Below are 26,652 nucleotides of genomic sequence, written 5' to 3' on the forward strand. Positions count from 1 at the left end.
TCTAGGAGATGTTTTGAGGGACAATTCTGCTTTAAAATCAGATGTTAAACTGTAACTAACCACTAGTATCAGCTGCACTTGTAAGAAGGCTTTCAGCAGCAATTTTACACAGCACAACAAATGACATAAACAATTTGCCTCCAAAGATCTGACTGCCCTTCTTAACTATCATACTTCTTCAAAGTAAAACACAAAAATAAACCATCATAACAAGCAAATTCCTAAAAATTAAGTTCTGAAAAAAAAAGGTGTGGCAAATCTGGGCAATAAAAAATTTGAAATAAAAACTTCATTTGAAGAATTTAGGATTGAAGTCTCAAGTAAGTAGTACACTTTACTGTAATTCTGTGTTATGACCTCTTGTTAAAATCAAATGCATAATTTACCTTACCAAGAAGTATGGCAATAACTGGGAATATAACTACAAGTAGGATAAAAGTAAAACAAACTACAGGCAATCAATAAACAATAATGCATACTGCAATGCAGGATTTTTTTGTAGATAAAAGCTTTTTAAAGAATTCTTCCCATAGCAGGAGAAACACTCCACGGTTACTTTAAAACAACAAGACGTAACATATGTTTGGAACTTTGCAGAAATTCTGTATCCTGGAATTTGAAAGTTCTATAGAGTATCACTGAATTTTTCATATTTAATGTTTTCCATTGGAAAAACCTTTGGGTTTAGTGTTCATTCAAACCCCAGAAGCAGTAAATCATGTTTTCATTCCAATACCTAAATAAATAAGAGGATTTTATTGAATGCAGAACAGTAAATGCGATTTTATGAAGTTACATCCACTACAGTGTCATCTCTGTCAGGTTTTACATAACACTGGAGAGACTGTGCCTATTTCTGTAATGGCCATTTTCATACTGTGCTTGAATAAATCCATCTGGGTTACACACCAATCATGGTACCGTTTCAGAAAGTGGAATAAAACCAAGTTAGTGCAGTCATTTCTGTCATAAGAAAACCTTATTTTCATCTCAACACTACGGCTGGACGCTTACTGAGCCATGACCATTGATAATATTGAAATTGTTGGTGTGGAGAGACAAGTGAAGGAAGGACATCTCCCACCTATCCAGCTCATATAGTCTGTGTTCTGAACTTAGTAATAATAAGAAAACACCTATGGCACCAAGCCAAGCCATGCACTGTCACTAGCTTGGGCTTTACAGAAGACTTTAACAATGCACAGGTTTTTAAAAAAGACCAAGTCATCACTGCTGGACTGTGTGAGTCCCACACGGTTCTATCACACATGCATCCAGCCAACATAGCTCTTATTATCTCCTTAATACACATACTGCAGCACTGCATTGCCACTTGTGTTAAGGGAAGTTTACATTATCCTACTGGTGATATTTGCCGTCATAAACATGTTTTCTTCAGTTACACCATTCAGGCTGTATTTTCCACAGAACACGAGTTCTTGGCATAGGACAAAAGGAAAGCAGCAGTGAGCTTCAAGTGTACATACCAAACTCTCTCATGACAACAGTGGCAGGATCAGCAACAGAAGCAGCAGGTTTCATTTGCAAACCAAGGCAGTCAGATAAGCAAGTCATGGAAAAGGGAATTTCACTGTAAATCGTTTACTGGCATTATATTTCAGCTCACAACTATTGCTTAGTGAGCAGTTTGGGGTTTTTTTGGAAGGAATATTTCAAAAGCAAGTCTTTGAAGAGGAAGATGCTGTCTTACACTGGGAAGCAGTGTCCTATCAAAACCTCACAAAAGCTTTCATACACTACATAAAGAAAAGGGAAAACACAGGCCATTCCTGACTGCTGGATTCAGAAAGTGTATAGCTGAATCAAACCCAAACTCCCTAGCTTAAAATAAGTTTAATCACTAGCAATTCATCTTTACCTTTAGTGTTCATAATCTCTAGTATGATACCAACCAGATTCCCCTCCAGTAGTTCCTCTCTATTGAGATTGCTGTAAAAAGCAGCACTGCAGCCACTTTTGCTTGCAGTGTCCTTTCCACTTTACAGTTCTCTCCAGCAGTCTGAATTACTCAAACATATACCCTGATCGGCCTCCTGCTTTTCTGGAGATGCAGCTCCTAGTAAGTCCAATCCAATATAGAATTTTTGCTCTCATCACTCAGCCAAGTGAAAAAAAATCTGAAAACAGAATTTCTCCTGTAAGCCATTCTTTTCTGAAGAAAAACATCTAGGGGGGAAAAAAAAAAGGAAGAAAAAAAAAGTAATCAAATGAATAGTCAAGGAAATGCTTTTTGTCAGGAACACATCTTTGGAGTCGCTTCTAGGTGGCTGGGCATGCGTCACAGGTGGCTTCAGCAGATACTTTGGAAGCAAAACTATTTATTGTGAAGTATAACAGATTTAATTCTGGGTTGTTTTTTGCTTCTTTAATTTTCTCTTAAATGAAAAATGCTTATCCCTCTTACTCATATCATTTGGACTAGAATGCCTAAACATTTTGGCACTTCAGATATTTTTCATATGGTTTAAAACAACTTAAACATGAACATGTGAGAAGATTCATAGCCTTGGACCACACCTTCATGCAACAAAATTAGCTTCAACAGAGTTGCAGTATCTCTGCCTCTCACAGAACAGCATCAAAAATACAGCAAATACCAAAATAATACGTGTCTCCATCACCGTGTGCATATATACACACACACACATATATATGTGCACTCACATGTATATACTGTATACACACAGATTTCTTGTACATTCTTCCATGACATGTTCACAAACTTCAGAAGCTGATTTGCATTTTAAAGAATTATTAAAATAGCCTTAATCCCAGTGATCCAGAGCTCACCTGAACAGCACTTAAATAGGCAAACTGAAAAGTCATTCTTAAAGCACTTCAGCACCACCTCAAAGCTCTCAGGAAAGATTCTTCTACAGATCTCAAACTCTCTCAAAAGAACCTGAGAATAAAGGAGGACTTTGCAGCATGTAAAGTCGAATATTAGTGAGAATGTAAGTTTTGTTCCCATACTTTCAGTGTAATAAAAAGGTGGATACATTTTAATGACACGCTGTGGCATAAGTATTGTCTCTTTAATGCAATTCTGGTTACATAGAAACATTTCTCACACAAAACAGCGAGATTTTACATACTCCTCCTGATTTCATCTTAAGGTTCTTAGATTTGAAAGATTTAATATTTAGCCAAATGAAAATATATATTAAAATTATATATTCATGTTCTAGGTTGCACAAATTTCATAGTATCTCATCCCCAAAAATGCAGCCACTTTTATAGAGGAATCCAGGAGCTGATCAACAGCACACAACACTGTTACAGCACAGTTCACAGAAAGAAATGAACACATTAGATGTAATTTTAAAAAATTACCAATTGACTGGAGAGACTTTAGGTCTTCATCTCTAAAAAACACACGATCCTTTAAAAGTAAGCATCCTGAGGAAAATAAAACTTGGCCTACTTTACCACACATGGCTCTATGCCAACAACTCTACATGACCTCTGTTTAGCCTCCAAGAGCATTTACACGAGCCTAAAAATTCTGGTCCATGTTCCGCCCTTGAATGTGTACACACAGCTCCGCCGCAGTCAATGGCAGCTGCGTCTGTACAGCTGAGGGCAGAATTCAACCATGTTACCAATATTGGAGAGATGAAGTCAGCTCTGCTGGAAAGGCAATGAGCCTTGAATCCACCCAAGAAAGTGTTCCTCCCCAGAAAGAGACTCCCCAACAAAAAGTACGACACTCACGTTTTAGTCATTTTGGTGGCGCTTCTGCAAGAGAGAGAAAATTCAAAGGGAAGGTGCTATGCTTGTGTGGCTCACACTCAGAAAGGATCGTACGCAGCGCCGTGCCTTATATACGAATACATCTATATGTATGCATGGGTGTATTTTTCTGAGTGGGAGAGGCTGTATTACAGATGTAGCCGAAGTCTCAACTCTGGAATTACTGACAACAGCTCTCTCAGACCCAGTTCACTTGCAAGCACCAGTCATTGCAGGAAACGTTAAAACGTGTACTTTGTAAAAAGAGCAGCCATTTCCTTTTCCCATTCAAAATACTAATTAAGACCTACAGATCTTTCTTCTGACTTCTCTTTCTCACTGTATTTATTTATTCTGTATTTATTTATTTATTTATTTATTTGGATGGTAACCTCTTATCACTCACGCAAGGACAAACAAAAACTGCAGGGCAAATCAGGTACAGAAAACAGATGTTGTGATACCCTCGTGTGAGGGTATTTTAGCCCACAGGAGACAGTAATGTTAAGCTTTATGTGGTAAAGACAGGATGTGCATCTGGCTCTGCCCTTATGCTCCCTGATCACTAGCCCATACCTCCCACCTTCAAAGCCACAGTCTCTCCCTCTCCAGGAAGCCACGTGCAGCTCTGCCTGTGAAACTGGGAGAGAGGCAACAGCAGGAGGCCACAGCACGGCACTGCAGCCAGGAATGGGGTCCCCAGCAAAGCCCCACCTGCACCACCACAGACCTCCACAGCTCGGGCTCTGCTCTGTGCACATGCCCTTGGCTCAGCCCTTGGCAGGCAGGAAGGGAATGTAGGACATGGCTCTGCCCAGTGACCTGATGTGACACCTGCTCCCCTTGCAAAGCCACCTTTCTCCAGCATGGAGTGGTGCTGCTGCAGGGAGACACTTTGGGATTCTTTCCAATACCTTTAAGTTATTTGGAGAGTACAGCACCAGATGGCCACAGGTACTACTAAATACTGCTGTGGCTTGTAGATGCTGGGTAAGTCTAGAATCACCATGTCACTTCTCTTCAAAGACAAACCATAGATCACCATAGCACATATAATGTGCAGTTACGGAATGGCACTGGAGCTTCACTCATATCTCTGGAAATAATATGATTTACACTGGCTATGGGTCTGGCTTTTTAATTTCAATTACTAGAAAATTATGTTGGAGTTGTCAGCATGATGATAACTCATGCTAATATACCCTGATTTTTAGAACTAAGTGGTGGCCTGTTGTCTGGGTATTAACATGACAACACAGAAATAACACCTTTTGGAGCATACTGCAAGTATTGAATGCATTTTAAAGGTTTTCCACTTACAAAAGTTATCAGCACATTTATTTCGGTCTGCAGCTTCTTAGAAGGGCCCCATGTTCAGTGGAGAACTATTAGAAGGCCTGCTCCTGATCTCCAGCCTCAGTAATGCATTTCTCTGATGTGCAGTCCCCACTGAAAACTTCTAGTAGCTCAACAACCAAGTTTCGGAAACTACAAAACCTGACATTGGGCACAGAGCTTTTAGTCCTCAACACCCAAATTTGAACCTGGGCCATTCCATTGCCTTCCCCTCTAGTTCTTTTTGAGAAGAGGTGGTGTCTCTTCCCTTCCTTAATGTCATCTATTTCTGGATTTAAGACAGCAGTCTTCTCCTGCTCTGCCCCTCCAGTTATTTCTTGAAAGAAGGACACATGTTTCCAGTAAGGGTGAAGCGAGAGGGACGTGTGAGCTCAGCGTTTCGGGGCAGACTCTGCACAGCTATTCTGGGACTGCCGGAGCCGTGCAGCAGAAAAGCATCAAACATTCAGGGGAATCCCCTTCTGTCACTTTTATTATTATCGCAGAAAAAAAGTAGTGATGATGTGTCTTCTTAGACACGGTCCTGGGCAGGAGGGTGCTCTTTATTTTAGGTAAAGGCAGGAAATGAGTAATAGATTTCCTCTGCAGTCGAACGGGGGGTAGGGGCTGCTTGGTTGAGTGAGCTTTAGCCTCTCAATATTTCAACTTTGTGCTAAATAAGGAAAGTAGTTACAATCCTAACTACTTTTATCATTTTTGGACATTTCAAGTTCAAAAATATAAACTACCTGTGAGTCTTATCCTGTTACTCTGTAAGGAATTTTCTGATCTCATCAGCTGGAAAATTGAGGTAAAGTGTGGTGTACAGAAACACATGGAGAGTTTGGGAAACCACTGTTCCCTCACACAGCACTAATGCATTTTCCATATAATTTCTCACTATTATTAAAAAAAGTTCTGTTTCCCCAGTGGTAGAAGTGATGGGATTGCTTTTTTATATATGGGTGGATAGATAGACAGATAGATAGATAGATAGATAGATAGACAGATAGATAGATAGATGCAATCCCATCATATATATTTTTATATACAGATGATGATGATGATTTTTAGTATATATAAATTTTTTCCAGAACCGGTCCAGATGCTCTTGCAACAAAATCCCCACACAGCCACCTGTGCCGTGTTTACACTTGGCCTCCTCCTACCATTACTCCCACTGATGAAGCTACACAACTGTTAATAAAGTTTGAGAGGGGGAAGATGCTTTTGCATGCAAAGCAGCTGTTAGCTCACAGCACCAGCTCATGTTCAAGACTCTTTTTTACCTGGATGAGAGCAGCCCCATTTCTGTGTGTGTTTAAACTTCCTGCAATATTGACTGAATGGCTTTTTTGCCTCACAGGACTGAAGAGCCACATCAGACAACTTCTCAGTGTAGAAAATCAAGCAAAAGGAAGGAATAAAAGCTTAAGAAGCCATCAATGAAAAGAGACTCCACAACTTAATAATTAACATGCTAAAGAGAAACAGATGAACAGGAGAATGAATTTGTAAAGAAATCTGTATAAAAAGGAAGTTGTTTCCATTTCAGAGGAATTTGAAATGTTTCCTGAACTAGTGTATTAATTCTGTTGGGGCAATGACTGCTTAAACCCAAAATGTAGTAAGATTCTACAGCAGAGCAGCAGTTAATTTTGACAGTATGGATTTTCCACTTAAACTGATAGACACTCCCCGCGATGACACGCTCCTACACTGACTGAAAGGTCACTTGGAAGGCTGCGCAGTTCCTGCCATACACTTCTGTCATTCTGGAGTCCTCACTGCTTACCATGTTAGTGTTGACTGGTCTGACCCAGGCTTACACTTCAAACAGTGACACTTAAGTAGTATTTACTACCGTAATGTTACTTATTTACAATTTTGCCACTTATTAAAAAAAAAAAAAAAAAAAACCAAGAAAAACAAGTTTTCTCCTGAAGTTATGCAAAACACAGAATTTGGGGAACATATTAGGCTGATTAATATTTTGACTGACTTCCTCTCAGAAGAGCAGTCTCTCCTTCAAGGTGGCAGCCCCATTTTCTACCCTCATTCTGTTTCATTCTTCTCTGCTTGCACGGCCAAACTGGGTCTGTGGGGACTGGCTTTGTCCCATTTTCCTCAGAAGGTCACTGCATGTTGGAGAACAAAGCTTCAGCTTCTCCTGAGCATTTGCACTGGATATTCTTTCCTGTCATTGATACCCCTTTCCATAAACGCAAAATTTTACCACATTTCCTGTATTTCTACTAAACAAATACCATCAGCTTGCAGCTTCTTCCCATGACCAAGCAGACATCTCTTTTTTTCTGAATTTTTGTCTATGAATCAAATTTATAAATATTTCTATCATACTTGCACCCAAGGTTTCTTAATTTCTTACTCCTGAAGGTAAGTTATTTTTAATATGCAAACTTAAACTCCACTTAAAACTTCCACGAACGTTTCATAAGCCAAAATTAATATTGTTTTTACTTCAGCTATCATCATTACCATCTAACATTGATGTCTAAAAATAACTCAATTATGACCTATAAGAAAAGCAGGAATTTCAGACTTTGAAGTAAAATACCAGAGATGGAAAGCTGAACTTAAATTAAGATATTCAAATGCATAAGTAATATGTGCAGTATAAAAAACCCAATTCCTAAGAACTCATTACATGGGTACCATGAACAGGCTGACAACCATTTACGTGCTTTGTGCTGTCCAAGAAAGAGCAGAACCACAGAACAACCTGTGAAATATCTGATACAATGCCCAATTTCACTAAGTAACAAAATGGCCCCTGGCATCACCAACATGGGGTAAGGATTGTGACACATTATGTCATTAAAAAACAGCACACCAACATAGTAGCACTGACCTGATGTGGGGTCAGTAAGAGCACCAGAATGGGGTTCCCTGCACAGGGAACTTCAGTGTGGCTTCCCTCTAGCTTAGGCGTAGTTGGACCATGGATGTACTGATCAATAACCACGTCCTTCTCTGTATACTACACCACGGTGAGGAAAGAGAGAATGATTGTGAAGGGGACTGAGAGTAAGAAGCATTTTGATTTTCCCTCGTATTTTTTCTTGTAAAAAACCAAAATTGCATAGCCTTGTGTCTACTTCAAAGGGCTCATTTGAAAATCCACATCTAAAACCCCTTTAAAAAGAAAGTTAGAAATCACCAGCGAAGCAGAAATCCTCAGTCTCACCACCACGCCTGTGTTATTTCCCCGTTTGTACTGCTGACCCAGGTCTTTTTTTTTCTCTCCTTCCCCCTTCTCACACCATGAGTGCTTCAGTGAGGCTGCTAGTCAAACATATCCTCAAAGCTCCCAGTGTTGTTCTATAAAAGGATGAACAATCGAAAGAGAGAGATCAGCAAAACCTGCCTCAGGGGTTCTGGGAGGGCCAGGAAGAGGAGTACCTCATCTTAGCTGATTTGTTTTGAGTAAAATTTTTTTAAAAGTGAGATTGAGGAATTGACAGTAGGAATTTTTCAGTTTTCAGTATTCTTGTCTGCTGCATTAATGCAAGCCAGGCTCCCTAAGCTGGGAACCAGGCACACACAGTTGCCATGTCTGAAGAAAAATCACTGCAAATAACCTTTTAAAAGGTGAATTCTCTCCTGGGACTAAAGAACAGCATGAAAAAGGCCACACAACCTTTGTGATTTCTTATCACAAGTCTAGCAAGACTGAGTCTTTTTCTCAAGTCCTTGGGTTCTGAAGCCACCTGATTGCATAGGAATATCAGTTTCCATTAAAAGAAAAAACCACCTGCCAATGACGTGTAAGCATTTGCAGGATTATGCCCATAACAATCACATGAAATTTAAGGAATATGGGTGTTATGCTGTCCCTTCAGAACTATAATGACCTGAAAATTTAGGTGTTACTAAGTTTCTGTTTTTCAAACGTACTTTCTTAAGTTCCTCTAACTTTTACGTTATTGTGTTTTCCTTTTTTCTCTGGGTAACTACAAAATCATAAGAAGCCAGGAACATCAGTAATTCCTAAAAATAGCCATCCTATCCCCCTTTCCAAATTTAGAAATATATGGCATTTCTCATGAAAATGGAGAAATAAAGCATTCACTAAAGGTGGAGTGACCTATTTTTGGCTTTTTAGTCAGCGCTTTTTTTCCCTCTCAATTCACCTTTTCATTTTCCTATCCCGAATCCTTATTTCCTTGCTCCTATTTTTATTTGGGGAGTAACTGTCACCATTACTCACATTGTCCATCTCTTTCCAGTTTTCCCTTAATTTTCAGTTCATTCTCCCTTGCTTCCTTCCACTTCAAGCTCCTTCTCCCCAGCTCAGCTTTTCCCTCGTAAAATCGCCTTGGAGCAGCACACTTCTCCAGCTCTATTTAAGTCCCACTTCAGTGATCATAAAAGGGCATAAACATATAGCTGGGAAAAAAAAAAAAAAAAGAAGACTGTTACAGCTGATTAAAAAGAAATCAGATGATGAATTGTATAAAATAAGGTCAGAGTCAGTTGGCAAAATAAGATGCAAAATAAGAAACAAACATTTGTGGAGATGTAGTAGGGCTATTTAAACTTAAAGTATTTAAATTTTTCATTTCCAGAGGCTTTGCTTAAATATTCTTTATAAGCACGCTGTCAGTGAGGTTCCAAAGTATTTGTGATCCTAAATTCAAAAGACAGCTTTCATTTTTGGTTCTGTAAAATAATTTCTGTTCAGCTGAAACAAAAGTCCATCCCCACATCAAAGAATAAAAAACACCTTCTCCAAAATGTTTCCATTTGATGTGAAATAACTGTAATCCTCAAACCAATCAGCAAATTGAAAAATCTACTTTTGTGTAAAGTGCTCTGGATCCCTTTGGGATGAAGAGCACTGTATCAGCCCTAGAAATAATTAACCAACATTTATGGAATGTCAAATGAGCCTCTGCATAATGCATTAGATCTTCCTACCTTCCAAACACTCTTAATGTTAAGGAAAGTGTATCTGTGACTCCAACAGATGACAAATCACTTTCCTTTTTCTAAATATTTTCTTGTTGCTGTGCCATCCCTTGATCTACTATCTTTCCACCACCAACGCCCTCTCCCTTCTTCCAGGCATTTATTGCTCGTGTGACATCTTTTCTGTCATCCCCTTGACGAAAGTTTACCCAGATCTCTGGAAGCATCTCAATGTCCACCTTCTTTCTCCACTTTTTTAGGAAAGACAGCACTGCATGCAGGAGAGCTGGTGCTTCCCTACTCCTTGTTTTCCTCCTCTCCTCCCTCAGGTGACCTACATCAGCACACTGTAGACTCCCCTTTCTTCCACCACCTTGTCTGAGTGTGGGGCTGAGCTCAGCAGCTGGCCAAGCCATCATTTGAGCATGCCCAGCAGAAATGCTTCCACACTCACAACCAGGGATGCACTTTCAGGCCCTCCAATGAGTTCTTGGCAGCAATCTACATAACAAAGCCTGGAAACCTTCACCAAAATAAAAATAAAAATGAGTCACAGCCCTTCATTTCCCCTAACAGAAGCCAACATGCCAACGTCCACACCTTCTGCCTTCACTGTTGTAAATAGAAATAATTTCACCTGTAATTTTCAGTCTCATTTCTGACTTCACATGCTAACAAAGCTCTGACAAACAAAAAATATACTCACCGGCACTGGCTCTGAACTGTTTTCCCTTTTGACTCCCTTTCCTCTGCCCTTGCAGCAGACGTGGCTGGTGATGCTTGTTAACTATCCCCTCCTTCCCTCACAGATACCCTCCACCCAGACCTTTCGGAGTAGATGAGCACGAAATGCTGTCCCTGAACAGAAGGAAATTTACGGTATAGCCAGTAATTATCAGTGAATATTACCAATCCCACAGAGGACAAGGAAATCTCTGTTACAAAATCAAAGTATGAAAGTGCAGTCCTTTGTGTAAAAGGGAGAGGGAAAAGTAACATTTCTAATTGAAAATTAAAGCAAGAAGCTAGATACTAGCAAAGTACATTTATTGTGTTAACGTACCATTTGTCTTCTGGGCAAGTTACTAAAGGTCATTTGTTCTTCATAGCAAGTGTTGAAAATAGTTTATGTTGTGGGTCTAACTTAAAGGAACAATGTCAAAACCCTCAGGCCCAAAATGACCTTTTTATGCCAACACAGAGATCTAAATCTCTTACTGAGGATAGTGGTGATGTTTGCATTTCACTCTCTCCCCCTCCCTTCTCCTTCTAACCTCCCCCTGCTTTCACATGAGATACCTCACCACAGAAGACAGCACAGACTGCAAAGTTAACATGCCCACTCCACACCTCGTGCTGCTCAGCCCTTGCTCTGCCCATCCTGCCAGACACCCAAGACAAGCTGCTTGCTGATGTGCCTGGTTCCCAACCTGCCCTCTAACCAAGTGAGAGAGGGAAAAGGGAGGGGAAGGGACCAGACCTACCCTCGCCTGCTGAAAGAAAAGGAGTACACCCTGCCATGTGCTCTAGAAGGTAGAATATAGTGACATGGGCAGTTCTTCTTTCAAAACCCCGTGACAATGCTGTCCTCCTGCCTAAACAAGCCTCTCAGGGTCACCTCTAGCTGGTCGTCCCAAAAGGGCCTGGCTGTAAAAGAGGGAGGATCAAGGTTGCTGAGGTGCTGCTGATGAAATAATAAAATACATCAGTGTAGGACATACACACAGAGAAGCAGACACAGATACAGAGGGATTTGAATATAAAGGCTCTGAATGGTTGCAGACTGGCAAAACACCTGGAGCCTCATGTGATTCATTTAAAAAACAGCCCATCTTTACTACTGCACAGATGCTCTCCCTCAAGTGTTAGTGTAAGATCAACGTGGTGGCCTTGTCCTCCTGCTCAGTGTTGTCACATTATCCTCAACTCTAATCTGAGCATATTGTGAGCACCTGCAGATGTGGGGCACAAAGAGACACTAAGCAGCACTTTAGATGAAGGAACTATCATAAAATGCATCATGGAACTGTAAACACCTTTTCACTTCCAAGGAGAAGTGCACTGGGTAGGCTGCATTCCGGCTTCCTGCACTGCTGCCACTCTCTTCTGAGGGTGAGATTTTCTGTCTCCGCAGCCATCATTCCCACGCTTCTGAGCCACACCTGGGACTTCTGACATATGATACATCACATACATGAGATATATGAGAGTACAGGCAACATGTCATGTTCTCCTACCCCACGCATCTCCCACAGGGCTCCATCTAGAAGATACGTCTTTTCCAGGCTGAATCCCGCAAGGTGAACACCTCCCATGAACTAACGCTGAGCAGGCTTAGCATAACCTTTCAGAAGGCACTCAGCACTTTGCAGGATTTAAATGCAAAAGCCTCAAAAAGGCAAAGCTCATTTTCCTGAATTCCCAGCTCTGGCTGCCATTTGTGACAGACTTCACACATTTATGTGCTGCCCTGTCACATTTGGGTGGCAAAAAAATGGCAAAGTATAGATGCCGTGACAAGTAGATGAGACATGTTTTTCCTCTTTAGTGTTCTTAGGCTCAGATTTCCCTTCAACACATAGAGGAAGAGAAAAAACCCTTGGGGCAGACAGAAACAGTTTAAGAGTTTAGTTACTCTGTTATTGTGAAAAGGATTTTTAAAAAATTAAAAATTCAAACATTATAAAATACAGAGCAGGGCTGGACTTTCTGAAATTCTAAGTGGAGACTTTTGTACATGTAGACTAATGTAATAAGTAAAAATATGCACAGGCATCTAATCTAATGCATATTTTTATAGAGAAGTCTTATGAGTGAATTTCTATATTAGATGCATGAACTACATTTATGAGTTTCCTTTTTTCTTTTTCGGTTGGTTGAAAAGACATGTAGAGAAAAATACAGGAACAATTCAGACACAACTGTGGTTCCTTTTTATGGTTCCCACCAAATCCAGTATTTATTTTCATTAATTTAAGGATCCAAGACCAAACCACTTACCTAGCTACCTAATAGGTTCTCTTTGAAGGTTTATTTAATACCAGACATACACTTAAAAAAATATATATAAAGTACAATTTTTAAGTGTGGGAGATAAAGGCAGGATATCATATCGGCATCTAGTTCCTAAATACCTGTGATTCTTGTTTTGGTTTTGCACTTGATTGTGGCCATTAATGTTACAAGAGAAATGCTCAGCTCACAGATGGAAAATCTCCCCGCAAGGGCTCTACGAGAACAGTTACCATCAGACTTCTCAGGGTTCATTGGGTGGCTCACAAGAGTATGAAATACTGCCCCATAAAATACATATAAATAAATAAACCTACAGTTAGATTTAACCACACTGTTTGTGTCTTTTTGCATCGAGTATATGCACTTTTATTAGTCAAAAGCAAGTATTGACACACATCAAGATTCAAAGTCAGAGTTATCACTTGGATGGTATCCCCTTGACTCAGACATGTCACAGGATTTCCTTTAATGGGCAAAATACAAACTTGAGTAAATTCTCTCCTCCACAGCCATAGTGAAGCCACCAAGTATCCAATAGTAACTCTGACCTTAATCAAGCTTCAATATGGAAATTTTATTTCACCCTAATCTCCCATGTCTGTTTTAAAGCAAAATGCCCAAGTCAAATCCAGGGACTGAAAAAAGTTTATTTTGAATTGGGAGATATTAAATATTCTAGCTGAAATCCTGGTTCCTTTGAATACCACAGCAAATATCCCATTCACTTCAATACTGCCAAGATTTTTACCATGGAGAATGGCCTGGAATTCAGTTTGTAAAGGTGAAGCAATAAAGGGTCTGAATCAAGTCCCACTGAAGCCCATGGACAGACTCCTATTCATAGCAATGGAGTGGATCAGACTCTAAGTCTGTCTTGGCACAGTTAGGAGCTGTACCCTCACAGATAGTGAAAGAATTGTTGTAAATGCCAGACAGAATTAGGAAGTACAAGAACACCCAGTACTTTATACGACATTTTACAACAAGTTCAAAGTTCTAAACTGGACATAAAGTTAAACAAATTGCAATTAGATTAAGAATCAGTCACTTCAATGTATTAAAAACCCAAGGTAAGTTTTCCTGTAATATTTGAAATAGGCAGTGCAGAATAACAATTTACTTAAATGTAAAAATAAACCTGTAAGAGAGAGAGACAAAGACAGAAAACAGAATAATCTCAGGGGAAGGGTGGGGAATAAAACCATAAATTAAAGCTGTAATTCTAGCCTTCAGTGATGGCTCTACTATTTCCACTATGCTTTTGGCTTCTATGTCCATTGTAGTGAATCATGCTGTATTGAAAGGTGAAAAATGCTCACATCTGGATTAGGAAAAAAAGATTCATAATTGACACTGCCATGAAGAATATTTGCAACACAGAACTGGGTTTCCAACCTTGATCTATTTATTTAATCTAAAAGATAGAAACAGCTATCAAGAATATTTCACAATGAGTGGCTTTGCTTGCAAGGACTTCCCTGTGGCAAGGCAGACTCTGCTGCTGTGCTATTCGTGTTTCATGATATTGACAGGACTGCATTGAAACCTGCCCAAGCAAGTGGCCATATGCTTGGAATTTGTTTAATACTCTTTATCCTACTCTCCATAACAAGTTTATTGCTTTGAAACAATGCATTATGGACAGCAATGGCTACAGTATGCAGTTGACACGTGACAGCAAGGAAAAGAAGGGGAAGAAGACGTGGAAAGAGGATGGATTGAAGAAAGGCAGAGGGGCAAAACGCTGTGTGCACCAAGCCTATCATTTTTATCTTATAAGGAAATAACATGACCCCTATGAAGATCTAACATGTATGTGCAAAGAATACTTCTGAAACACGCTGTAAACAGCAAGTAAACTCTTCCAGCTGGGATCAGTATGCCATTTAAAGACCACGGAGGGACCATAAACTTGAAGCAGCCTGGAGGATGGGGAAAGCAGAGATCCCACTCACTGTGTCTGCATGGAATAGCAGATGATCCACACAGACCACTCTGCAGAAGGAGCGGTGAGAGGTGATCCCATCTGATGTGGAGGCAGAGCAAAGACACAGTACAAGAGAATTTTTCAGGGCTATGGTATAGGTGAGGGTTAGTCTGTCATTCCTCACACCAGCTTGGGAACTATTCACAGGATCACAGAACACCTCAAGTTGGAAGAGACCCGTAAGAATTACTGAGTCCAGCTCCCTGCTCCTTGCAGGGCTACCTTACACTAAACCATGGACTGAAAGTGTCATACAGACAGTCCTTAGACTCTGATACACTTAGTACCATGGCCACTTCTCTGGGGAGCCTGTTGCACAGACTGACCAGCCTCTAAGTGAAGAATCTTTTCCTAATGTCCAACCTGAACTTGCCCTGGCACACTGCAACAAAAGAGGAGGCTGTGAATACAATCACAAAATCACAGAAATATAGAAAGCCCTGGCTTGGAAGGCACCCTAAAGACCATCTCGTTCCAACCCCTCCTCAACAGGCAGAGACACCTTCCACTAGACCAGGTTGCTCAGAGCTCCATCCAACCTGGCCTTGGACACTTCCAGGGATGGGACACCCACAGCTTCTCTGGGCAACCTGTGCCAGGGCCTCACCACCCTCACAGGGGAGAATTTCTTCCTAATATCCAATCTAAACCTACACTCTCTGTCAGTGTGAAGCCATTCCCCCTTGTCCTGTCACTCCAGGCCCTTGTAATAGTCACTCTCCATCTTTCTTGTAGGCTCCCTTCAGGCACTGGAAGGCTGCAAATAATCGAGAGGTTAAATTTATTATTTCACCCTTTTTCTGGCAGCCTGGTTTCCAGTTTCATAGTCAGGAACATTATCCATTGCTCTATTAGACTAAAAGGAGATGTTCTCCTGTTAAGCTCCTACAGTGTTTAAAGTGTTGGATTTAGATACCTTCACCTTCCCTAAAGGTATGCCATGCATACAGAAGCACCAGTGCATACAAAACTTTTGGAAGCCTGAAGCACACAGCAAGTGTAGAATCCCAGGCACACAGTTCACCACCCCCTCAGCTAAGAAATTCAAACAAATGCCCAGAACCATCATGTACCACAACATATAAAAAACCCTCCTCTGGCCCGCTTGCAGCAGAGCCCTGGTTATGGCAAGGGACAACTTTGTACCTTGATCCTCCAAGCTGACTCCCTAAGGGAAGAAGGACACAAGCCCAGTTTCCCATGAAAGAGATGACAGCACACACTGGTACCCAGAGTGAAGCAGATGTCGGCAGCCAAGAATCCCATCTGAATAATCCACTGAAGGACAAAAACTGAAAAATGTAGAACTCCATAAAAGGAATGTACCACGCTAACAAAGTCAACCAGAAAGGGCATAGGGGAAATTGAGACCGCTAAGAAGGAATCTGAAATGTACATGTTTGGAGAGGTTAAAAAAGGAAATAAAAAGGATAAGCCAGTTTTCAATTAAATATAAATATTGAAAACATTTCCTTTCCCCAGTGGCAAAACAATTTTCAAGAAACATGTTTATCTAACAATTTCAAATTTAAAAAAAAAGGCAGGAGGAAAAAGGTAAACTTAACTCAAAATGTAAACAAAATTTTCAATTACAATTATTTGAAATTCCAACCTCTGGACCTGAAAGGAGGTCCAAATGCATTTTGTGTCCATTTTTCAGAACACTGATATCCAGCGAAGGCAAGGAAGGGTACTCTCTCATCTGCTAAGTGCACTTGGCAAAAACAAATGTAGACACTTAAAAGAAAAGAGAAAACTCCTCCCTGTGCATAATGGACCAGGAAATGGTAAAGGAATAAGTTGTTTATTTGGGGACCTGCATCTTTTGAGCAGCTGTTGTACTCACTGCTTATATTTGAGACTAACCTTTACCATGGCAGTGGTGGATTGCATATGGGGCTCATCACTGGACTTCTGGGCTGGGGATTTCCAGGCATTCAGCAAAGTTCATCTGCTGCTGAGGTAAATGAGAGCTTTAGCATTTCATTCCATAACAGCAGAGAGAAAGCGTGAGTGCTTTTAAATCACCACCCCCCTACTACAAAACAAGACCAGAAATAGCCTCTGATAACCACTCTAAAAAACTTCAGAAAAAAATGTCTGGGTGAAACCACCCGTGGGGACTGGTCCAGGGTTCTGACTATTTGTTTGCTGAAATGGATGTCTAATCTGTCTTTTAACAGCTCTGGAAGGACATTTCTACAGACCTTCCAGACTTCCAGCACTATCTACAGTGGGATCTTATTATCAGTCATGGCTGGAAAAAATGAAAATGACCAAAAAAAAAAAATGAAATGCAATAGAAAGGAAATAAAATTGAGTTACAGAGGCTCTCCCCACATGTAGCCACTACACATTATTTAGATTTGAAGTCAGCCAAATTACTGGCTACATGGACATACGGACTGAGCAGCTGCTGAGCTACCAATGTTATGCCTGGAAAAAAGATATACCTGAAGGATGCTGATTTTAAATTGTATTGACCAACTTTGCTGCTTTTACATATAGGGAAGGAAAAAGGGAAGCGAAGGACTGTGCTTTACATCAGCAACCCATCACACAAAATTGTATTCTTAAGTCAAAACCAAAAGGAAATGACGATGGATTTCAGCATTGATACCCAGTACAAATCTGTAATTTTTTGAATTGTTCCTATTTTCAAAACATACTTTTGCCATAATTAATGAGGGCTGAATGCCTTTTACTTAATTAGGGATAAGAAAGCAAATTCTAAGATGATGTTATCAAGAACAGCCACAGCCAATTTTGCTTTGCTGGCATGGAGGTCAGTGGGGATTTCTACACTGACTGCAGACACAGGGAAGTCAAGTACTGGCAAGGAGTCAGGAACGGTACATGAAATACTTCTAAAAGCACCTACCCTCCTGCATAAGAAGCCCTGGCTAACAGCAAAGTATGGTGCTACTCTGTCTGTATTTCAGTAGCATGGCCCAGCTCTGAGTAAATAATACTAAACAATAATTCTTGGTTAAGAATTCATTATACAGAAGGTTCCAAATAAAAAAGGAGAGAGAAATAAGTGTCTCAAACCTAGCCATTTACAGTTGTGCAGCATTAAAATCACACCTAGCATAGCTGCATGCATTAAAGCAAATAATAATAATAATAATCTGAATTAAACTAAATAAAAATTCTCAGAATGGAAAGAAAACAAATCCAAAGCCTTGACATCAGCATAAAACCAGAATTCTGCCCATTCCCTTCACAATGGCTTTTCTATTGCACTTTGTTCTGACCTTTTATTACTTTCCCAACATTAAAGAATATTGCTTTTCAAAACTCTTCATGTCTTTGCTACCCCTGCCATTATTTCCACTCCTATTGTTGAGAGCTGTTAGTCACTTTTGTTCCAAGGTGCACAGCAGCATTGTATCTTAAAAAAGAGGCAAGAATATATGTACTTTTTGAGGGGAAAAAATATCATGTGTTTTCCACCCTTTCTTCCAAAGACCAAAGCCAAATTTTGTTATAAAATTAAAGTAACTAAATGAATAAATAATATTTTAATAAATATACTGGGAGACTGAAAAGCATGAAATCGATTTCCTGCTGGTAAGGAGGGAAAAAGGACACTTTTATATGACTTGACTGGATTTAAATAGACATTGTCCTGATCCTGTAACTGTTCCATGCCCAGAACATCTACTGAATTCAATGTGAGCTCCAAAACCAGATCAATTAGAGGATCAGAGTTGTTTGGGAAAGGCCTGCCCATCACTTTGAGAAAACAAACTAGACAGACCTTAAAAAGAATGTAAGCCCATAACTAGTTGACAAGATTAAACAAACGGGGCTATGCAAATCCCACAGCCCATAAAGCAGCACACACCATCCTAATGAAGCCACTTAAAACCAGGTCCTGCCCACAGATGAGAAGGGCTTTGTCACTAACTTCTGTGTATGAACTTTAAAATGAGTAAGACCATTCAGGAGGAAAAGTTGAAGTGTTGACACTAAGTTAGGGACACTAACTTAATTTGCACTATATATTTAAAACCTACTTGAAGAGCGCACAGCCTGGCAGCTTTTTGCACCACCAGAAGGCCTGACAGTACAATTCTGCCCTTAAGCAGAGGCGAAACACTGGCTCCAGTCCAGAGCAACTGAGACTAACACACAAACAAAGTCTGCTTCCAGGCCTGCAGCTGGATCCTAGGGGACAAACCCCTGTGCTGCTCTGGAGCCCTGCTGATTTTAGCCCTGCAAAACCAGAGATGTAACTGCAAAATCTAGACCCTTAATTCCTAGGAAATACTGTAAGAGCTCATTTTAAATGGAGAACATAAAGGGCAATTAAAAAAAAATAACTAGTTTAGCTTTTTTTTGTCCGGTTGTTTACAAATGGCAACTAACTGCATGATCATTAATCCCTTATCAGTATTTCGCTGCTGCACAGTCAGTTTAGTGGATCAGTTTTACACGGTAGGAGAATCTTAAAAAGTCTCACCTCTGTTTTATTAAGGTCTCAGAGGAACAGTACTCATACCTGAGCAGACTTGAGTACAACAGCAATCAGCCTGATGTACGATATTCCATCTTTAGCCCATTTTAATGGACTCTGACTTAAGCAGTCAAGTTCTCAGTTTGCTTTATAATGGCAGCTGGTTCTGCAAACATAAATCTAGTAATAAAAGATAACAATGGCATTTAGTATACTGAGTTCTTTTTTTTAAATGGCAGCACACGTCATCAAGTAGTTCAAAGCTATTTCAACTTCAAGTAGGAAATTCTCACCATGAAGAGTATCAGCAGTTCAGCTACACTCAATTCTCACAACCATATAAAGCAGATTTCAGAAGAACTTCAAGGGGTTGTACAAAAAGTCACACACATTCAGAAAAAAAGCCCATCCATTCCCCTCTCAATTGGGGAACAAAAAAAAGCCCATCCATTCCCCCGGCATCAATTGGGAACATATACCCAGGGAAAAACTGTGGAAGAGAGTCAGAGAGAGTGATTCTTCCTTGGGTGTACCTTCCTTGCAACCTGTAGTTCACAGACTTCCCAAGTACTCCAGGACAGAGCCTCAAGGCTTTGTTTACATCTCTGTATTCAACATCCCTGATGGACTTTCCATCCATCCATCCACTTGCCCATTTGCTTTCTAACACAGTTATTTTTTAGACCATCCATAACCTTTCGTGACAAAGTTTCACAATGTATAAAAAATACCAGTCTGTGCTTGGCCCCAAAGTGGATCCAGCTGTACATTTGAGACAGAATAAAGCCCCACAATGAGGTTTCCCCAAAGTCTTTTCTCACGTATTAATGCAAAGCAGGCATTCACAGATCCTGCTGGGCAGCTCCAGACACCACCATTAGCTATGGATTTGGTTTATTCCCCATATACCACCAAGTTGCAACAGGGACAGAGATGCAGCACTCTTGAAGCCAGTTCATTTATGCAGGATGGCTTTCTTCTCTGAGAAGGAAATTCTACAAGCAGAATCCGTGTTCTTTATTCATCTGACTGCTAAATTCCCTCCTCCGGCTACTTCAGACATTGCAGTTGGAAAAAAAAACCAAAAAAACCAAACCGAGACAGGTATTTAAAAAAGATGCTGCAGTTCCACAATTGCTTCCACAGGGTCACAGAAAAACAGGTTATGAGCAACCTCGGCTGACGCTTATGTGACAGGGTGTGCCATTAAAAAACTCACTAAACATTAGTTTGCAGCCGGATCAGTCCCTTGCTCTGGCTCCGCACACAACTGCCAAGCCCTAGAAAGGATGTGTGACTGCTCTGTACTGTGACATCCCATTCTGGTACCACTTTAAAGTGGTTATGCAGGTGCAGTTTGTATCTTTTACTTTCAGGACATTAATTCTAAAACAGATTGGTAGTTAGCAAAATATGTTATGACCTTCGTTACTTTGTAGAAATCTTAAAACTCCCCAGTAAAATCTCAGCCCTCTGGGCAAGTTCAAGCCTATTCAGAACCCCTTGCTTTTTACCAGCTACTATTCACAGGCGCTTTGAAGGAGCCCACAATCTTTCCCGATTTGTTAAAAGGCTGGAAAAAGGACTCCTGTACCATGATTGTACCTTGCTGAAATAAAAGAACTGGCAGGACTTCCCATCAAATCCTGTGTGGACTGAGCCCCCTGTTTTAAAAACAATGTTTGCCAGTGGTGCTAGTTCTGATTATTCTATTTTAAAAGGGACAAATTGGAAAGAAACTCTTTCCTCTCATTCCCATAATTGGAAGCGTGGGTAAGTTTACATGACTTCCTGAAAAAAATGCAGTTCACAGAAGGCATTAATGCAAAATGGTATTGCAGAGATCATTTGCTCGTATTTACTCCTTTTCTTAACACCAGACACACAGTTAAATATCATACAAAGCATTTAGATTTAAAACACCCTTTCAAGAACTATAAAAAGACCCAGAAACTCTGTAACATGTAATTAAATTGAGAAAGTAGCTCAAAGAGCTTGGCAGGGCTCAGAGAGATTAATGAATGTGTGGATGAAAATAATCCGTATCTGCATTCAAAATAAAATAAGTTAGACCACCCATTTCAGCTGTGGACTCCACAAAGACATTACAGATGAGCCTGGTGTCACTCCCCATCAGCCACAGCACGCTGAGAGTAGGTGCAGGAAGCCCTTAGTACTTGAGCCCTTGCATCCCTTATAGGGATGTTAAAGCAGGATAATAGAGGATTGACTGAAATGTTTGGGATTTCCACAAAATACTTATTTCCAGAAGAGGTATAATCTTAGGAAATGTTCACAGGTACTCACAGATATCTTACAGGCACGTAACACAGGAGAGACAGTAACAGATCACCTGAGCCATCTTTGTAACCCTTAAAAGCAAGTAACAGTCACTGGAAAGTAAAATCCAATAACTTTTATTATTTAAATATGCATTTCCATTACAAAAAGAGAAGAGCAAATTTCCATCAAAAAACACATTTGGGGTGTCATTCCTCTGAGTTTGTATCCACCTTGATGAGTAGATTACAAACCCAAGCAAACTGAGCCTAAGGTTAATCAAAACGCAGTGGAACTGCAATACAGCCAACCATCACTGGCGTTCCTCTCACTTCTTTCTTTCAGCACCGAAGATAGGATTCAGTGCAGATGAGAAAAGAGGAAAAAACCAAAACCCCTGACTGTTTAAAGTCTTAATTTCCAGCACAGCAACTTCCAGAGTATATGTGCTCCTGAGGATGATTTGTATGACCACCAGCAAGAGAAAGGATAAAAAAGAAAGTGGAAGAAACAAATGGAAGCAGAGTATCAGATGTAAAAACCTGACATGCAATTGGGTAATCTCTATTGGTAATCAAGTACTCTAGAATTTGAAATTATTAATACTTATTGTTCACATTTCTGAAGGGCGAAAAAAGCACATAAAAATAGTAAAAATAATTTCTCACAGTATTACCTCAGGTCAATAGGGGCAGACTACCTGTAGCAGGCTAGACTGCAGCTGAAAGTTTAGAATGAGGAAAACATAAGGTGTATGAGGCACAAAAAGGGGACACCACAAGATAGGTGTGGGACTGGCGAGGTGAGGAGGTTGATAAAACAAAATAGGTGTGTTAGAAATTCATACACAATGTCAGTGGTGGACCAGAGAAGTTTTTCCAGCCCTGACCGAAGCTTCTGTAAAAATCTGATCCTTCATTCCTTTCTTTGGAGAGATGCTAAGAAATTTAAATCGTCTGTCATCATCTCTAAGTAAATAAGGTAGGATATTTAGAAAATGCACCTGACCTCAGGCTGTTTTTACAGCTACAAGTGCTTTCCTTTAATTTGCCTCACAAATTGGGCCCTTGGTCTGAGAGCCCATATTGGGCTCATCTGAACATAGTGGCATCACCTGTAAAACAAGAGGTGATTTTGGAAGAGCAGAAATACAATCTGGCTAAAACACTGAGCACCCCTCTCCTGCACAGGCTTCACCACTGCCCACCTCCAACCTATTCACCTTATTCCACCTCCACAGAGCTGTGCATGAGGCACACGGAGCTCCACATGAGGTACAGAGCTGTGCACGAGGCACACGGAGCTCTGCATGAGGTACACACAGCTCCACACAAGGCACACACAAGCTCAAGTCCTCCCTTGACTTGAAGACTACAAACAAAGATGAGAGACAAAGAAGCTGTCTCTCAGGAGGAGAAGGCTACAACTCCTGCAGGCCGCTTGGTTTTATCAGCCAAGAGATAACCCCTTCATTTGCTGCTCTGACATGAGTCCCACAAGTGCTGTTTGCGCCCAGCATCTCTGCTCTTGTGACCACCGCAGCCAACACTGGGCATCCCCTGGCACCTCCCAGAGACACAAGTGTGAGGGACAAGGCTACAAATTATCCCGTTACTTAATTCTGAGGCAGACATCACTTTGCATTCAAGCCAAGTAACAGGTCTTTTTCCTGCAGGTCAGATTAGAAGAACCGCAAGGACTTGGATGCAGGTTTCCACCCCTCAAAACTTTCAGCTCTTTTGGATCCAGCCCAATCCTGCCAACAGGATCACACACAAAATACAGCATTTTCCTGTATGAACAAAAGGAGTATGGACCTTTGAAAGCAGTCATTATATTATTAGACTTCAAATAAAAAGGAAGTGCATTGCTTTTCTCCACTCATGATTTACTAAAATATAATTTGAGTTGTCCATGTCCTTCCAAAGTACTGTATCATAAAACATTCTGCGTGATGCAAAGAAAGGGTGAAAAAGGTTCAGAAAGATTTGTAAATCCCTAACCCCATGAGCTGTCCCATGGTTTCAAAGATGACGGCGTACATACTGAAAGTTGGGTGTCTGTTGTCAGTGCCAAAAACCCAGTGAAACCTGGTACATGGAAACCTACCCTGTGCTGTACTGAAACCATATGTGGTCAAGACTCATTTGGAACTACTAAATTCCAGTGAAATATAATATGCACTCTTAGTATTTCATCTCCTTTCAAAAATAAATTCTTTTTTGCTCTCCCTTGTTTAGTAACAATCACTGCTTATGCCAGATACAAGTCAGACCAGAAAAACAGACTATTAGCCAAATTTGACTTTGAATGGTAAACTTACTGACTTGAAAATTTCAAAAAAGCCTGAGCTGCAGCAATATGCCTCATTTTTGCTTTGGTTTTTCTGGTACCTTTCAAGTGATACAACTTTTCCTTTTTTTTAATAAGGCTCATTAAATCATTGTGAAATATAATTACATAGTACCAAAAAGCTCTTTACCCGCCATAAGGTATCCGCAGTGGTGTTAAATTTTTTATCTTATTGTCAGCTTACTATAAAAAGATATTAACCTTTAGCTGATCTATGCTCACACTTGATTGCTATCCACTGTGGTACATCACAAGGGGCCAGGGTTTCACTGTGCACTGCTTTGCTTTCCAAGCAAGGTGCTTCCAACTCCACCTTAGCTCCTCCGCTGTTTCCAGCGAAATGGATGTGTGAAACTCTTCTATTAGTCTCTGAAGTCAACAGCCAACACCGAGGAATATGAGGCTCATCACTTTAAGGATTTAATGCCAAGATGTTTAGAGTCTTTTTTTTTTTCTTTTTTTTTTTCTTTTTTTTTTTTTTGGTTCTAATTGGGCGTTTTGGTTTAAATCCTACTTTCTGACTGATGAATTTTTCGATTAATGCAACTCATTTGCAGCTTGGTATTTTGCCTAGTTCCCTTCAAATTGAAGCAATTATAGAAAAAATTAAGTGCTCCAATAATTTTAAACCTCTCCACTCTCTGCAATATTATCAGTGTACTTCACTCTTTTTTAAAGGTGCAAGCTCTTCAGGAGTGCTTACTCTTCAAGCACACACAGTCTATGAACTGATTAAATATTATCAGATAATTTAAAATCTTTACAAGAGCTTTGGCTTTCCAACATTGAAAGCCAATTCTGTGCTAAACTTAGATGATGCTAGGACATGGTATGCTCCAAGCACAAGAACTACCAAAATTATTTTTGAACAAAGACAATCTCAGGCTTTATAAATGCAACAGCAGGAAAAAACAGCCTCCTCATGATTGAGGGGTAAACTCTTTCTTCTAAGATCACAAGCCAGAGGAGTTGGGCTGAAGTCCTGCCAGACTTCAGGACTGGCAGACAGCTGCATGCAAAGCCTCCTCGACTTCCATGCTGCTACAGAAGTATCCACAAAGGATTTCCTCTTGCAAAACAACTTGCACAATTGGGCATTTAATATCCATGTCTCACTTTGAAGAAAAACCCACCACAGGTAGACAGAAACACTCACCTGAGGGGCTGCTGAGGTTTGAATGACTGCTGTCTTTGCAGTACAGCAGCCAGACACTCTTCTTGTGTCAGGAGTTTATAGGTATGATTTTAAATGAGCTCCGGAGCAGGAAGTTATCTCATCTTGCACACTTAAATGCTGTCTTAAAGAGTCCACTTTTACAAATCTACAGCACTTAATCATAATTTTAGTGCTCTTTTCATGTGAGGTTTTCAGAGTAGGTAAAAAGATGATACACCTACACACAGAAATCTTATTATTTCTTTATACTAAAAACAACACTGAGGCAAAGAGAGAGGGGTTTTTTCTTGCTTAGTATTGTTAAAAGACTATAACACAAAGAAATATACTGATATATGAATATATAAATATATAAATATACTGATACATGAAATCAACGTTTTCAGTGCAAGGCGTGGCTTCTTCCTATATGTTACACAGCATTTGTAAGTTCAAAAAATACTGTATTATGTATGGTGGTACATGGCTACAAAAACAGGCTTATTGCATCCTCTAACTTAGCAGTACCAAGACTATCCCTCACACAATTTTTAAACCACTCAATTAAAAACAGTAATGTAACTACGACATGATAGACTCCTGCCAGCATCAACTATCTATTATTCATTCCTCAAAGAGTGGCAAAAAAGCAAAAGCAACAAAGGTTAACTCCTCTTTTTATTCATTCTTGTTAAATACCAAAAGAGCAGTTTGTAGGACCAAGGGTAACTTGGGTTGCTTAACAAATGCCATTACATTCCACACAGATTTCTCCTGATTGCCTCAAAAAGCAATCCCCCTGGAGATGCAGCAAAGGCTGCTCAGCCTAATCACTTTTTTGTCCCACGTACCACATTTTATCCCCACGTACCACGAGAACACCACTGTATTGCAACAAATGAGAATACATGCTGTAAGGGAGGAACTTCTGACCTCACCCCCAAACACTTGGTGAATACAGATTCTCCAAATTTAAATCCACCATCTAATGCCTAATCCAAAATCAGCAATTTAGCTGTTAGACAAATTCTTTTTACCATGTATTTCAATAAATACTTAATGAATAACCTGTGACAGTGAAAGAAAAAGGGATGGCAAGAGAGGAAGGGAGAGATTAAAAATCAGCATTTACAGCAGCATATTTTGTCTGTTCTCCCTGTATCCATTTCCAAACCTGTCTTCCCTTTCTTTGCTCTTTGGAGTCAGTTTTCAACCTTGACCTTAGCAGAGTGAAGAGATTAGCTTCAGTGCTACGATAAGCAAGTCTTGGGTCTGAATAGCCCTTCTACATATATTGGACATCCATGTTAGTAGATGTCAGACACGGATCAAGGGAGAGTAGACATCACACTGTAAAGGTCTCACCATGGATCAGCCTGT

General features: G+C 40.2%; 1 protein-coding gene across 5 annotated transcripts in view; it reads right to left on the reverse strand.

Moving 5' to 3' along the window:
• Nucleotides 1-26,652, reverse strand: part of SOX5 (SRY-box transcription factor 5) — a 613,556-nt gene that overhangs the window by 561,500 nt on the left and 25,404 nt on the right. Inside the window, exon 1 of one of the 5 annotated variants that reach the window (XM_020584866.2) lies at nt 9,320-9,463. The exons of the other annotated variants lie outside the window; for them this stretch is intronic. The gene's annotated coding sequence lies outside the window, so the exon portion shown is untranslated. Of the gene's footprint in view, nt 1-9,319; nt 9,464-26,652 lie in introns of those variants that run through there. 5 annotated transcript variants of the gene reach the window in all.

This window comes from Corvus cornix, chromosome 1A, assembly GCF_000738735.6.
Source record: "Corvus cornix cornix isolate S_Up_H32 chromosome 1A, ASM73873v5, whole genome shotgun sequence".
Taxonomy (NCBI): Eukaryota; Metazoa; Chordata; class Aves; order Passeriformes; family Corvidae; genus Corvus; species Corvus cornix.